General features: G+C 34.1%; 1 long non-coding RNA gene across 1 annotated transcript; it reads right to left on the bottom strand.

Moving 5' to 3' along the window:
• Positions 1–650: 650 nt before the first annotated feature.
• LOC113757493 lies at positions 651–15,244 on the bottom strand. The gene is made up of 2 exons (XR_003466340.1): positions 14,003–15,244; positions 651–1,076 (listed from the first exon to the last, which is right to left on the bottom strand). It is a non-coding gene; the product is annotated as an uncharacterized LOC113757493 (long non-coding RNA).
• Positions 15,245–15,509: the final 265 nt, after the last annotated feature.

The raw sequence follows: 15,509 nt of genomic DNA on the forward strand, positions 1-15,509 counted from the left end.
GGTTTACTTGGTATCAATCGCATTAATTGCGAAGGCCAAAACAATACCTTGAAGGAGTCACGAATATGCAAATGATGAAATCAAATAAACAGAAGAAGCAAATTAAATTCTATACATAGATATAAGTGATCAAAGAATAGGGATGCATCATAATGGGTACGGGAGACAAAAACTCGTGACATAATTTTATCATACAGGGATTAATGGGATATTTAAACTAAAAAAGTCATAATAACCCATTTTCCTGTTCAAAGAATAATTATTCTAATATGAACAAGCGAATGAACTAACTTATTCCACAATTTCTTAAATGAAATGCAATTCTAAATGATATGATTAACATATGTAGAGGGTAAGGGGTAGAGGATAATATAATAGAAAATATCATGCAAATGAGAAAAGATCCTAAAAAATAAAATATGCATGAAAATGTAATGAATATCATACAACAATGAATCTAATGCATGAACCATATACGGGTCTAGCGTTGGACTAGCCCATTTCTAGAAATCCTTACTAGCGTTGGACTAGCAAGTAAATAGAAGGAGAAGCCACAACTAGCGTTGGACTAGTGTGGTGACGTTATGCATTAACAATACATAGTAAACAAATAAAGTATAAATTAAAATAAATAAACACATAAGAGCACGTAACACATAACATGTAAGCATAATATCTAGATGCAAATATCCTAAGAAAAACAGTAACACGTAGCAAGAAGCACGCAAATCACACCAAGTAAACAAGCAAACAAGCCCTAACTATTACATTAGGGGGAAGCCTAATACAATCTAAAAGGGAAATAAAATAAATAATTAAAATAAATACCTAACTATTACAATTGTGACATTTAATTGCCTTCTCAAATAATCAAGAATAAAATAAAATAAAATAAATAAAATTAAAAATGAATCACAATAATAAAAAGAAAAGAATAATAATAAATAAAAGAATAACACTCAAAACATGTGATTGCCAATAAAACACATTGGAGCACATAAGAGGATTTAAAATGATACAAGAAGATACCTCCCTTGAAGTAGTAATTAATGGGAAATTGGATTTGCCCTATTTACCTCCAAAATTAACAATTTAAATAACAAATAAATCATAGCAAATGGAAATAAAAATGAAATCAATCAATTGAAACACTTAAATGAAGTGTAATCAATGATTATAGAAGAAAAGCAACTTCTATTTAAGCAATCCAATCTGTTAAGGATCTAATTGCAAAAATAAACAAAGTTTTGGGGGCAAATTATAATTATCACAAAGATATGGGATCATAATTAAATAAAAATAAAGTTCAGGGACCTATTTGCAATTATATTAAGGACCTGATTGAAAGAAATCAAAATATTTAGGGCCATAGAGAAAATGCTCAAGGGTACAGGGACTGATTTGCAATTTCGTAACCAGATTTCTCAGCCAAATGGGCCACTGGGCCATTTTATTTATTTGTTTGGGCCGAAAACCCTCTCAGCCCAACTGAAAATCCAAGAAAGAAATGGGCAGCCCGTCTTTTTTATCACTCAATTCAACTCAAATAAATACATGGGTTTTGACTTCTTAGCCCAACCCAAACCCACAAGAAATAAACCAAAACCCATTTCTAAAACCCAATAAAATGACCCAAATTTTATACCAAAACCCAACCAAACAAATCTCAACCCAAAAACTCCAATTATTTTATCAAACCCAATCAAAATAATAAATCTATCAAAATTATTAAAATATAATTACACCCTCAAATCACAGAAACAACATACTTGAAATGCAGTTAAAATATGAAAAAGAAAATAAAAACTCAATAGGGACAAGACTGGTCCAATTACAAAAGCTTTTGGGCCACAATGTAATTATTTAAAAGTTCGGGGGGCTGAACCGCAAATTTTCCAGATTATCATGCAAAGCTTCGGAAATCAACTTCTGCTACTTTTCCTACAACATTCTGTCGGTGCCCGTGGTTACCGCTGACGGTGCCTCCGGTTACCGATCGCCGGCGATTTTTCCGGTCACCAAAAATTATTAAAACACACATTTTCACTCGATTTTTCGAGTAGATTCCAAATCCGGATTTAGTTTGTACAGAAAACAATTCGAAGATAGTCAAAATGCCAGAAACAGCCACGATTTTTATTATTTTTAAAATACTCAAATTTTCACCAAAAATCATAAAAATTATACTACAACACTCCTTACAATTCCGACAATATAACTATGATTTTATTTGACAAGAAAACAACATAAAAAAAATTAAAATAAAGCAAAACAGCCCTTGAAATTCATTTTTTTCATTTTTCACATTTTTCAAACAATTATCATGCATTCACAGAAATCATTTTTTTTTAAATGTTTATTCATGAATTCCCCAAAAATTCAACAACATCAGTAACAACAACAAACGAAGCCAAGGGACAAACAAACATCAAATCATGTATTTAATTTAATAAATTAAAGAAAGGAAAAAGTTGGAAAAAAGATAAAAGAATAAATACCTCAATGAAGATTGTAGTCTCTTGATTAAAATTTGATGAAATTGCAAGCTCCAATCATTTTTATTGGCCTTGCCCTGTCCAAGAGAAAATTTGAGAGTGAGTGTTTTATTTGCTAAAAAAAACGAGAGGGAGAATCTGAGAGAAAGAGCCGAGAGATTTTTTTTTCTTCCCTTTCTTCTACACAAGTCCGAGAGAGAGGAAGAGAGTTCTGGAGATGATCCAGGGACCTCTGCTGCAAATTCCTTCTCTTTTCTGCTTCTGCCTCAGTCGAGGTCCTCGGAGCAATTTTCTTCCTTCCCTTCTTTTGTTCCATTGCTCCACCGAGAGAAATTGAGCTAGGGATCTCTTCTGCAAAAATTTCTTTCCCTCTCTGTTTTCTGTCCGTAGCCTTCGTCCGAGAGAGGGAGAGATGCGAGAGTGAATCAGGGGCCTCTCTGCAAATTTTCCTTCTGCACCGAGGCCTGAGAGAGGGAGCAAATGAGGGGTGTTTTTTTTCTTTTCGGTCCCCTGAGCTCCCGAGGACCTCTCTGCAGTTTTTTCCTTCGTCTCTTCAGAGCTTCTGAGAAGAGCTCGGGAGAGCCTTTTTCTTTCTGTCCGTTGGAGCTCCAGGGACTCCTCACGCAATTTTGGAGCCTTTTTTTCAATTTCCATCCGTTGCTCCTCGGTCAAAAGATGGGATCATGATGTTTAGACATCATGATGTCCAGGGAATCATGATGACTAGACATCATGATGCCCTTTTTTTTTATTTTATTTTTTTCATTTTTTATTTTTTATTTTTGATTTTTTTTTTTGTTTCTTCTTTTTTGCTAAAATAAACCTGCAAATGTAAGAAAAATACACATGAAAATAAATGACTCATCAAATAGAAAATAATCGAGGAAAATATTAAAATTGATAAAAATTTGGTGTCTACAGCTTGCCCCTCTTTGTCTGAAATTTCGAAGAAAGTCAAGACAAAGACGTAGACACCAAATCGCTTACCTGTTTCTTCTAACTGCACCTGAATTAAAATAAACAGGTCAACGCTTGGCTGAAATTATTGAACAAAATGATGCAATAAAGTTGCAAAACACGTGACCGAACTCTTGTAGAGTTGCCTACGTATCCCACCACGGGAATCAGGTCAAACGTAGTTCAAATACAAGTGAACCACAATGAAACCAGTGCATTGACCAACTGTGATCTTTGCAAAGTCAAAAAAGTTTGAACTCTTAGATCTCTAAACATGAAACACAAAATGAATGAGAAAGCACAATTATTAATCAAAACAGTCAAGAAAAGTAACTTGTCACAACTATAAAAACATGCGCGGAGGGATGCGGTTACGCTCCAACAGGAAATCAAATGCAATTGTCAAGAATGGGAGGTAGAAGGGTGCGCGGTGGACGCTGAAACTCACCAACAAGAATTTAAATTGATGCGCGGAGGGACGCGATTACGCTCCAACAGAAAATTAAATTTGTCAAGAATGGGAGATAGAAGGGTGCGCGGTGGACGCTGAGACTCACCAACAGGAATTTAAATTGATAGAAGGGAGATAGAAGGGTGCGCGGTGGACGCTGAGACTCACCAACAAGAATTTAAATTTGTCAAGAATGGGAGATAGAAGGGTGCGCGGTGGACGCTGAGACTCACCAACAGGAATTTAAATTGATAGAAGGGAGATAGAAGGGTGCGCGGTGGACGCTGAGACTCACCAACAAGAATTTAAATTTGTCAAGAATGGGAGATAGAAGGGTGCGCGGTGGACGCTGAGACTCACCAACAGGAATTTAAATTGATGCGCGGAGGGACGCGATTACGCTCCAACAGAAAATTAAATTGTCAAGAAGGGGAGATAGAAGGGTGCGCGGTGGACGCTGAGACTCACCAACAGGAATTTAAATTGATTCTTCTGATCTGTCAAGAAGGGGAGATAGAAGGGTGCGCGGTGGACGCTGAGACTCACCAACAGGAATTTAAATTGATTCCTTCTGATCGTCAAGAATGGGAGATAGAAGGGTGCGCGGTGGACGCTGAGACTCACCAACAGGAATTTAAATTGATGCGCGGAGGGACGCGATTACGCTCCAACAGGAAATTAAATTTGTCAAGAAGGGGAGATAGAAGGGGTGCGCGGTGGACGCTGAGACTCACCAACAGGAATTTAAATTGATTATTCTGATCTGTCAAGAAGGGGAGATAGAAGGGTGCGCGGTGGACGCTGAGACTCACCAACAGGAATTTAAATTGATGCGCGGAGGGACGCGATTACGCTCCAACAGGAATTTAAATTTGTCAAGAAGGGGAGATAGAAGGGTACGCGGTGGACGCTGAGACTCACCAACAGGAATTTAAATTGATTCTTCTGATCTGTCAAGAAGGGGAGATAGAAGGGTGCGCGGTGGACGCTGAGACTCACCAACAGGAATTTAAATTGATGCGCGGAGGGACGCGATTACGCTCCAACAGGAAATTAAATTGTCAAGAAGGGGAGATAGAAGGGTGCGCGGTGGACGCTGAGACTCACCAACAGGAAATTAAATTGATCTTCTGACTTTTTTGATTTTTTTTTTTAATTGAAATTTTTTTTATTTTGATTTTTTGATTTTTTGATTTTTTGATTTTTTTTTTTTTAAATAACAGATTGGTGGGATAGACCCGGATTCAATGAAATACTGAAAGAAATGAAAACACAAGTCCAATACTATCAAACTGAAAGATTAAAATGCATGTTGCTCAAGTTGGTGGATTTGCAATCTTTTTTTTCTTTTTTTTTCTTTTTCAAACTTTAGAAGGAATGAAAGAAACACCCCTTTTTTTTCTTTTTTTTTTTTTTTTTTTTTTTTTTTGAAAAAAAATCAAAAGTGACGAATTTTAAAACTTGAAGAATACCAATAACAACTCTCCCTTCAAGAGATTTGAGAGGTACATACATATGTCACTATCTTCTCGACTTTAAAAAACTCTCTTTTTTTTTTCACAAAGCCGATTTAGAATGTATTACCAAAATTGGAGCTCACTCCTTTTGATATTTGCCCCAGTGTAAATCATGTTTAACGAAAGCCATATTTTTCATGCTTTTGAAAAAGCAAAAAAAAAAAAGTGATCATATGATACCAATACCATGTGATTCCTTGTGCTCCTTTTGGCCTTGAGAACCATGCAAGCATGATCTTTTGATGTCAAAATTGCTCTTCAAGAGTTGTGCTGCAACTTGTTTTGAATCTTCTCAATTTTCAAGCATCAGTCAGCCATACCTCACTTTGTACCACAAATCAACTTTTCTAATGACCAGATTTGAATGAATGGCCAGTATCTCAAGTATCAGCAACCCACTTTTCGTTCATGATTCTCTTGTGCTCCAAAATCTCACCTTGATGACCTTAACCTTTCGGATTTTCACAAAGGTCACACCTTTTTATTTTATTTTGTTTTCATTTTCTTCTTCTTCTTCTTTTTTTCTTTTTCATCCTTCTCTTTTTTCTTTTTTTTTTCTTTTCAATCCCTTTTTTCTCTCTTTTTTTTCATTCTTTTGAAGACACCCTTTCAGGTTTTCGACATTTATCAACTCAGAAATGTATTTAAAGAAGGGATGGCATCAGCGCGACAACCCTTCCCATGTAAAAATGGTGAAGGTGTATTGACATCAATTGCCATTTGATTAAGTGATTTTTATTAGAAATACCACTAAGGCGGAGGTCGGGAATTTATGATTTTGATGATGGGGTCATGTGGGGTGTAGAAAAAGTGTTAAGGTTTCAAAGCAAAATCTTCAAAGAGGTTTCAAAAACCCTAAGACCGCATTCTATCAATATTTGCCCCAGTATGGGGGTATTAAAACTGAAAAAATTGCGCCAGTTTGGCTTTTGACTTCTTTTTTTTTTATGACAAATAGGAGATAAAAATTGCCCCAGTATGGGGTTTGCAATCTTTAGGAGGGCTATCAAATGAAAGGTTAAATTATTCTGGAGGTTCAATGGGGAAAACTAGGGATAAGATGTTCAAAGAGAAAAGAAGAAGGCTCGCCTTTGATCCGCCATAGATGGTATTTCAAAAAGAAAAATCACATAATCAGATAAAGAATTTATCACACATGTCTGAATTGATTGGCAGAGGAAAGACCTGTCTATCCAGTTCTGTAAGAATGGATGTTCCTCCGGATAGCACTCTTTGAACAATAAATGGCCCTTGCTAAGTTGGAGCAAACTTTTCTTTATCCTCCTCTTGAATCGGAAGAATTTACTTCAAAACCTTATCCCTCATTTCAAATAAGCGAGATTTATCTTTCTTGTCATAGCCAACGAACCATCCTTTGATGATAGCATTGTCCATGACAAACATTCAACCTCTTTTTCATCAATAAGAGACAGCAACTCAGTGTGCTCCTTAATCCATTTGATTTCTTCTGCCGAGCCTTTGTCAAAATGTGCAAGGACGGGATCTCGATTTTGGCATGTATTACCACTTTCATTTCGAAGCATAAGATGTTGCCCCAACTTGGCAATGTAATCTCCAATGAAATTCTCCCAGAGTTCAATTGCAAAATTTGCAAAATCGAAGGAAAAACTCTCTTTTTCTTTTTCTTTTTTTTTTCAATCCCCTTTTTTCTTTTCTTTTTTTTCTTTTTATTCATTCCCTTTTTTCTTTTTTTTCTTTTTTCATTCTCTTTTCTTTTCTTTTTTTTTTTCATTCCCTTTTTTTTTCTTTTTTCATTCCTTTTTTCTTTTCTTTTTTTTCATTCCCTTTTTTCTTTTTTTTTTCATTCCCTTTTTTCTTTTCTTTTTTTCATTCCCCTTTTTTTTCTTTTCTTTTTTTTTTTTTCCTTTTTTTTTATTCCCCTTTTTTTCAAGTTGGCTACCGAAGTATGTACTTCTTTTGCAAAAATAGCCGATCTCCACTTTGCAAGGTAGCATTATTGCCTTCCTTTATTCATGATAGCTCTCCAAATTTGCAAGATTTTCGCTTGTATCTTTTCCTCGATCTTAACCATAAACACCTGCACAAGTGGGGGATTTTTCGAAACAATTGAATCTTCAAAATTCTTTTTCTTTTCTTTTTTCTGCCTTTTTTTTTTTGAGTTATGATATAACAATTAAGATCCATGCAAAGTGTTGACTTATCAAAAAATTGAAAAATATATACTTGACCTTGGACATATCCTACAAATGTATTATAAAATTTTGCCTCAATTTGAATTTATTTGGTGAAATCTCACAGATATATTACAAAAAATTTTGCCCCAATTTGGGCTTATTTTAGTTGCAAAATAATCACATACAATGTGAATAAAAACCATATTTGTCAAATGAAGAATTTAAATGTCATATCCAAACTCATATAGAAGATTCCATGATAAATCTCTCAAAATAGGACCAAATTGCAAAAGATCTCTTCCTCATTTTGAGATCGGTGTTGAGGGAAAAAGGTCCCCTTCTTGTTAACTCATCTTTTAGAACCAATCAAATGGATATTATTCAGGATTTTGAGGTGGCTCACGGAGATGGTATATCAGGATCTTTTTCTTTTTTTTTTTTCCAAATTGTATCCAACACATTCAATATCACATCTTAGTGAAAGCAAATGGTTTATCACTCTTATTTCTTGAGAAAATTTAGTCAACATATAAGCTCTATGTATGGGTAGAAACGATAGTTAAACATGTGAAAACTGGTTATACCCTTATGATTACAAAATGATTGATGGATTTCTTATGAGCATAATCCTCACTTTGGGTTGTCATGAAGGATAAGTCAGCGATGGACTTCATGAGCTTGTAATGTGGCTTGAAAACGATAGTTAAAGAATAAGACTTTCAAGGACATTGTACCGAAGATCGCATTTTTCCAAAATTGCCCTATTCTGAACTCAAAGATCTCAGAATTTGTTTGCATTTTCTCAACATTCACCAGGGACTTTCAGCATCAAATCTTTTTACATTTTTCTTTTGCATTCGCTCTCTTTTTCCTTTCCCTCAACTTGGTGGGTTTTCACAGGGCGCGTGGCGTCAACCCCATACCCAGTCAGCTAAAATTTTCGGCATCAGAAATTTTCTCAACAAGGCCATTGCAAAGAACAGAAGTCAGGACTTTCGGCTTTGTAATGGGGTCAGGTGGGGTGCTTAGAAAAGTTAAAGCTTGAAAACGGATTTCAAAAGTGGTTTGAAGAATCTGAGATCGCATTATTGTGCCAACTCTATTTTAGGGTTAAATCAAAATTTGCCAGAGCTTGTGCTCAATTGAGGCTTTTTCTCTTTCATTTTCTTTCGATTTTTCAGCCTTCTGCCATTTTTTTGAATTTTCACAAAATTTGCCCCAGTTTATTTTTTGAACTGAAGTTCTCTTTTCTCTTTTCCTTTTGATTTTGTTGCATTATCACTTTTCACTTCTTGAAACTTTTCAACTCAAACTTGCCCCAGTGTGGGGTTTGCGATTCTCAGAGGTTGCCAAACGAAATAATTTATGATGAAGGCTCAAAAGGGATAACTAGGGATAGAATGTCTGATTGAAAAAGAAGAGGGCCTGACTTTTATTCCGTTCCTTACAATAACCCTGAAAAGAAACTTTCATTAATGCGAAATTTCTTGCATGTATCTGAATTAACTGACTGAGGGAGACCCTTGTTCATCCATATCTGTGGAACATAGGCGATTTGTGCGGACAAAACTCTTCCCTTTTCTTTTTTTTTTTCTTCTTTGTCAAAATTAAAGCCCAAATATTGATGGTAGAATCAAATTTCCCCAACTTGTAGCATTTTCTCCCTTCTTTTTTTTTTTTTTTTGAAATCTCCTTCCCCAATGTCGGGTGCGATCATAGGTGCTTTTGAAACGAACCACTAATTTAGGCTCAAATGAGGATGCAAGGGATAAAAGTGTTTAGATTACAGAAACGATGGCCAAAACATCATTCTTACGCTTCATGACAACCCAAGAAAATAATAGCTCATTAAGAATCCATTTTCTTTTGACATTTGGAATTTCTTTTCATGTAAGGTCATGATCATTGAGGCTCTTATTTGAAACGAAATTCTTTTTTTTTTTTTTTTATCTCAAATGGGAAAACAAATGATAGGATCTGTATATATAGAGAAACGAAAGCCTAAAGTATCATTCCAAATTTTCAAAACAAATAAGAAATATGTACATTTTTGCTTTCACTCAGATGTGGATTTTAGACACAATGGACATTTTCAAACCAAGGCTGGCCCAATTTACAATTTATCAATCAATGCGACTGATTTTTTTTTTTTTTTTTTTTGAGGGGCCAAATAGTGGTAGGCAAAATAGGGATTGTATAGTGAAGGAGAAAAGGTATCTCATTGGGCCTTTTGGATGGCCTCTCAGTTTGAGTGGCTTCTTTTAATTCCGGGCACTCTTATTGTACAGTTTGGATCACTATTTCTTGTGAATTTCCAGGCAAGAGGTTGAGGAAAAATCAACTTGGTCTTATTTCTTAAAATTCATCATGAAATCTCCAATGAGCAACAGAAAGAATGAAATGTACATGATTATATACAAAACAATAATTGTCTAAAACTTTATTGCTGAAAAAGTTTAAAACAAAAATTTCTCGTTGAATTATAATACAAATGAGAAGAGAAAACTTCTACAAAACCCCACATATACGCTTTTGTCTTCCTTTCTTTTGGAACAAAATGTATAATCAAATCAAATAAACGAAAGTTCCCTTTGAAAAATAATTATAAAGTCTCTCAAAGGCTTTACCCCAGAACTTTCAGATGGATCTTTCATGTTTTCATTGTAGGATCTGTCCAAGAATCAAATAATACTTGTAGTTCTCAAAATTTATCAGACCAAAAATATTATCAGATATAGGAAAAATATTTTTATCTTGTTGAAACAATTTTTATAAATGCAAGGGAGGGGGAAAAAATAAAAGAAAAATACCCAGAGTTAGTAAGCAAAACTGCAAAATCGGTATGCATGTCCTATGGGGGAACCCTTTTATGCCAAGGGTAGGCCTAGCATGAAAAATGCAATCCTCCGGGGTAGGCACCATACCAGACCTGATGGATCCGATCAACTGATTGAGTGAAAAAAATGATTTGAAAAACTTGACCAATTGGAGTGAGAAGAGACATTTGTTTGAAAAATGAGGACAAAGTCCGAATGGATTGCTTGTTTCGATCAACACATAAAATGATATATAAAATCAATTTAGTGTGAAAAACTTATTTTTGAAAGAATTGAAATGTCTCGACTAGTTTATGAAACTTGGATCGAAACGTTAAAAGAAATTAACTGATCAAATGAATTGAATGGAATTAATAAATAAAGCTAGTCAAATGAATTGAATGAAACTGATGATTTATTCAAAAATTGATTGTATTGTCCTAAAAATGAATGAATGGATTGAGTTAATGAAAAAAAAATGAATGAATTGATCCAATAGATGAAAAAGAGCTAATGATTTATTCAAAAATGACTTGATTGTCATAAAATGAATGAATTGATAAAATATATTAGATGAAATTGATGAATAAATTGATCAAATGGATTGAATGAAATTGATGATTTATGCAATTAAAAATGAACAAAATTGTATGGAATGGATGGTCTATCCCAAAAAAAAAATAACTCAATCATCCTAGATTTAAAAAATGGAATGGATGAAAATGATGATTTATTCAAAATCGATGGATTGCTCTCCCATTGCGATGCATTAGTTTATGAACCTTCTAAAATCAAGATTTGACCACAATATATTTATTTTTCCAACAAGAAAACCAATTTTGAATTTCTTTAATGTAGTGTCCTTTATGCAAGGAATTTTACCAACTTTAACAAAATGGCCAAAAAATGATTATTAGAGACTCATATTCTAATGTGCAAAAACTATTCTATCATTCTCAATGTCGTTACACGGAGAGGATCGAATCCCACCTTACCTTGTGCACTACCCCTTCGGATGGTACAAAAAAATATAAACGTGCAAGTCTCATTGGATTATATATCCGAGACATAAGGTGGTTTATTCCTAACATGGGATTCCCTATACGGCATTCCCTCTATAGTTGATGCATGATGCCAATTTATTAAAGCGATTAAATATGCAATGAAATAATTGAAATATGACCTAAAAGTGCCCCCTTTAAATGCCAGGGTAAGCCTAAAATGATGTGCAATACATATGCATATGCAATTGACTAAAATTTAAACATGCTTGATATAAGAGGCGGTCTTATCTTAAACGAGTACCATGTTAGGACTCTTATTTCTAAAGTTTGTGTATGCAGAAAAAGGGAAAACAAGGAGAGGTTAGTTCAACAAGTAACATATAACACATTGTGACAATAAATGATACAAGAATAAAAAGTAAATAAAGCAAAGAAAGAGGGGTAAAATCCCTCCCCTCGTGCTTAGTGTCCCTAACTGGATAGGTTGACTCTTATCTTAGGTAATTTCTAATATGGATGCATGAGGTTTGGCTTACTAATGCATCTAGACTCGATAAGGTTTCAGGCTCCCAAGCCTTCAGACCAAAAAATTAAGGGTCATCAATCCCAAAACCTTCGGTCGGTGGCTTGAGTGATCCCTTAAGCATCGCTATGGGCGCAGAGCACACCATCCGCCTACCTAAGGAAATCGATCCTAATCCTACAAGGAGATGTGGGATGGCGCCCACGAGAAAAATAAAAATAGGGTGAAAAGTAGTGCATGCACGTATGAAGTGCTTCCTTTTGAAGGGAGGGATTATTAAAACAAGCATGGAGGCTCTACGGTGATATTTTCCCCCACCCAAATGCAAAGCGTGATACGAATAAATAAATAAATAAATAAGCCATTCATCCCATACACGTAAAACGAGGAACGATTACGAGTGTGAAATGCAAAACAAAAGAAAAATGCAACCTAAAACATCCAAATATGATAAATAAAAGGGTTAAAAAGAGAAAAGAACAACTAAACCAAGTGCTTGGACTCTCTAGCGGTCCCCAGTGGAGTCGCCAAGTTGTCGCGCCCCATTTTTCCGATGGGAAAATAAAATGAGTTTATAAAAAGATGTGATTTTATTAAAAAAATAAATGAAAAAGGACCAAGAATGGGACTTAAAAAATGCGACGATTTGGGTCCAAAATTTAGTCTGAAAAGGATTTTTAAGAAAAATTAGGAGTCGCCATTTGATATTGAGTTTTGGTGTACCAAGTCACCCAAAAATATTTTTAACAAAAATAAAATATATAAAACCCTTTTAGACAACTCCAGGTCTTTGAAAACAAGAGAAAATGAGTTCGGGAGTCACGGTTGAAGAAAGGGAAGGCAAAGGTTCAATCAACTCAAACCTAAGGCACCCTTTCAACCTAGTCTAAGCTAGTTGCGTGGTTTAGTCAAAATTTTCTTAATCTAACCTTTAAATTTATCACATTTGGATGTTTTCTACATGGATGCAAATAGAAATATCGAGAGGGACAAAATGTTCATTCAAGGGTTTACTTGGTATCAATCGCATTAATTGCGAAGGCCAAAACAATACCTTGAAGGAGTCACGAATATGCAAATGATGAAATCAAATAAACAGAAGAAGCAAATTAAATTCTATACATAGATATAAGTGATCAAAGAATAGGGATGCATCATAATGGGTACGGGAGACAAAAACTCGTGACATAATTTTATCATACAGGGATTAATGGGATATTTAAACTAAAAAAGTCATAATAACCCATTTTCCTGTTCAAAGAATAATTATTCTAATATGAACAAGCGAATGAACTAACTTATTCCACAATTTCTTAAATAAAATGCAATTCTAAATGATATGATTAACATATGTAGAGGGTAAGGGGTAGAGGATAATATAATAGAAAATATCATGCAAATGAGAAAAGATCCTAAAAAATAAAATATGCATGAAAATGTAATGAATATCATACAACAATGAATCTAATGCATGAACCATATACGGGTCTAGCGTTGAACTAGCCCATTTCTAGAAATCCTTACTAGCGTTGGACTAGCAAGTAAATAGAAGGAGAAGCCACAACTAGCGTTGGACTAGTGTGGTGACGTTATGCATTAACAATACATAGTAAACAAATAAAGTATAAATTAAAATAAATAAACACATAAGAGCACGTAACACATAACATGTAAGCATAATATCTAGATGCAAATATCCTAAGAAAAACAGTAACACGTAGCAAGAAGCACGCAAATCACACCAAGTAAACAAGCAAACAAGCCCTAACTATTACATTAGGGGGAAGCCTACTACAATCTAAAAGGGAAATAAAATAAATAATTAAAATAAATACCTAACTATTACAATTGTGACATTTAATTGCCTTCTCAAATAATCAAGAATAAAATAAAATTAAATAAATAAAATTAAAAATGAATCACAATAATAAAAAGAAAAGAATAATAATAAATAAAAGAATAACACTCAAAACATGTGATTGCCAATAAAACACATTGGAGCACATAAGAGGATTTAAAATGATACAAGAAGATACCTCCCTTGAAGTAGTAATTAATGGGAAATTGGATTTGCCCTATTTACCTCCAAAATTAACAAAATCATCAAGGCACCAATTTAAATAACAAATAAATCATAGCAAATGGAAATAAAAATGAAATCAATCAATTGAAACACTTAAATGAAGTGTAATCGATGATTATGGAAGAAAATCAACTTCTATTTAAGCAATCCAATCTGTTAATGATCTAATTGCAAAAATAAACAAAGTTTTGGGATCCAATTCAATTATCACAAAGATATGGGGTCCAAATTAAAGAAAAATAAAATTAAAGGACCTATTTGCAATTATAACAGGGACATAATTGAAAGTAATAAAAGTCATTAGGGCCATAGAGAAAATGCTCTAGGGTACAGGGACTGATTTGCAATTTCGTAACCAGATCTTTTAAGGAAATGGGCCATTGGGTCATTTTATTTATTTGTTTGGGCAGAAAACCCTCTCAGCCCAACTGAAAATCCAAGGAAAAGAAATGGGCAGCCCGTCTTTTTTATCACTCAATTCAACTCAAATAAATACATGGGTTTTGACTTCTTAGCCCAACCCAAACCCACAAGAAATAAACCAAAACCCATTTCTAAAACCCAATAAAATGATCCAAATTTTATACCAAAACCCAACTAAACAAATCTCAACCCAAAAACTCCAATTATTTTATCAAACCCAACCAAAATAATAAATCTATCAAAATTATTAAAATATAATTACACCCTCAAATCACAGAAACAACATACTTGAAATACAGTTAAAATATGAAAAAGAAAATAAAAACTCAATAGAGACATGACTGGTTCAATTACAAAAGCTTTTGGGCCACAATGTAATTATTTAAAAGTTGGGGGGGCTGAACCGCAAATTTTCCGGATTATCATGCAAAGCTTCGGAAATCAACTTCTGCAACTTTTCCTACAACATTCTGTCGGTGGCCGTGGTTACCGCTGACGGTGCCTCCGGTTACCGATCGCCGGCAATTTTTCCGGTCACCAAAAATTATTAAAACACACATTTTCACTCGATTTTTCGAGTAGATTCCAAATCCGGATTTAGTTTGTACAGAAAACAATTCGAAGATAGTCAAAATGCCAGAAACAGCCACGATTTTTATTATTTTTAAAATACTCAAATTTTCACCAAAAATCATAAAAATTATACTACAACACTCCTTACAATTCCTACAATATAAGTATGATTTTATTTGACAAGAAAACAACATAAAAAAAATTAAAATAAAGCAAAACAGCCCTTGAAATTCATTTTTTTCATTTTTCACATTTTTCAAACAATTATCATGCATTCACAGAAATCATTTTTTTTAATGTTTATTCATGGATTCCCCAAAAATTCAACAACATCAGTAACAACAACAAACGAAGCCAAGGGACAAACAAACATCAAATCATGTATTTAATTTAATAAATTAAAGAAAGGAAAAAGTTGGAAAAAAGATAAAAGAATAAATACCTCAATGAAGATTGTAGTCTCTTGATTAGAATTTGATGAAATTGCAAGCTCCAATCATTTTTATTGGCC

This window comes from Coffea eugenioides, unplaced genomic scaffold (genome assembly GCF_003713205.1).
Source record: "Coffea eugenioides isolate CCC68of unplaced genomic scaffold, Ceug_1.0 ScVebR1_3108;HRSCAF=4257, whole genome shotgun sequence".
NCBI classification, from domain to species: domain Eukaryota; kingdom Viridiplantae; phylum Streptophyta; class Magnoliopsida; order Gentianales; family Rubiaceae; genus Coffea; species Coffea eugenioides.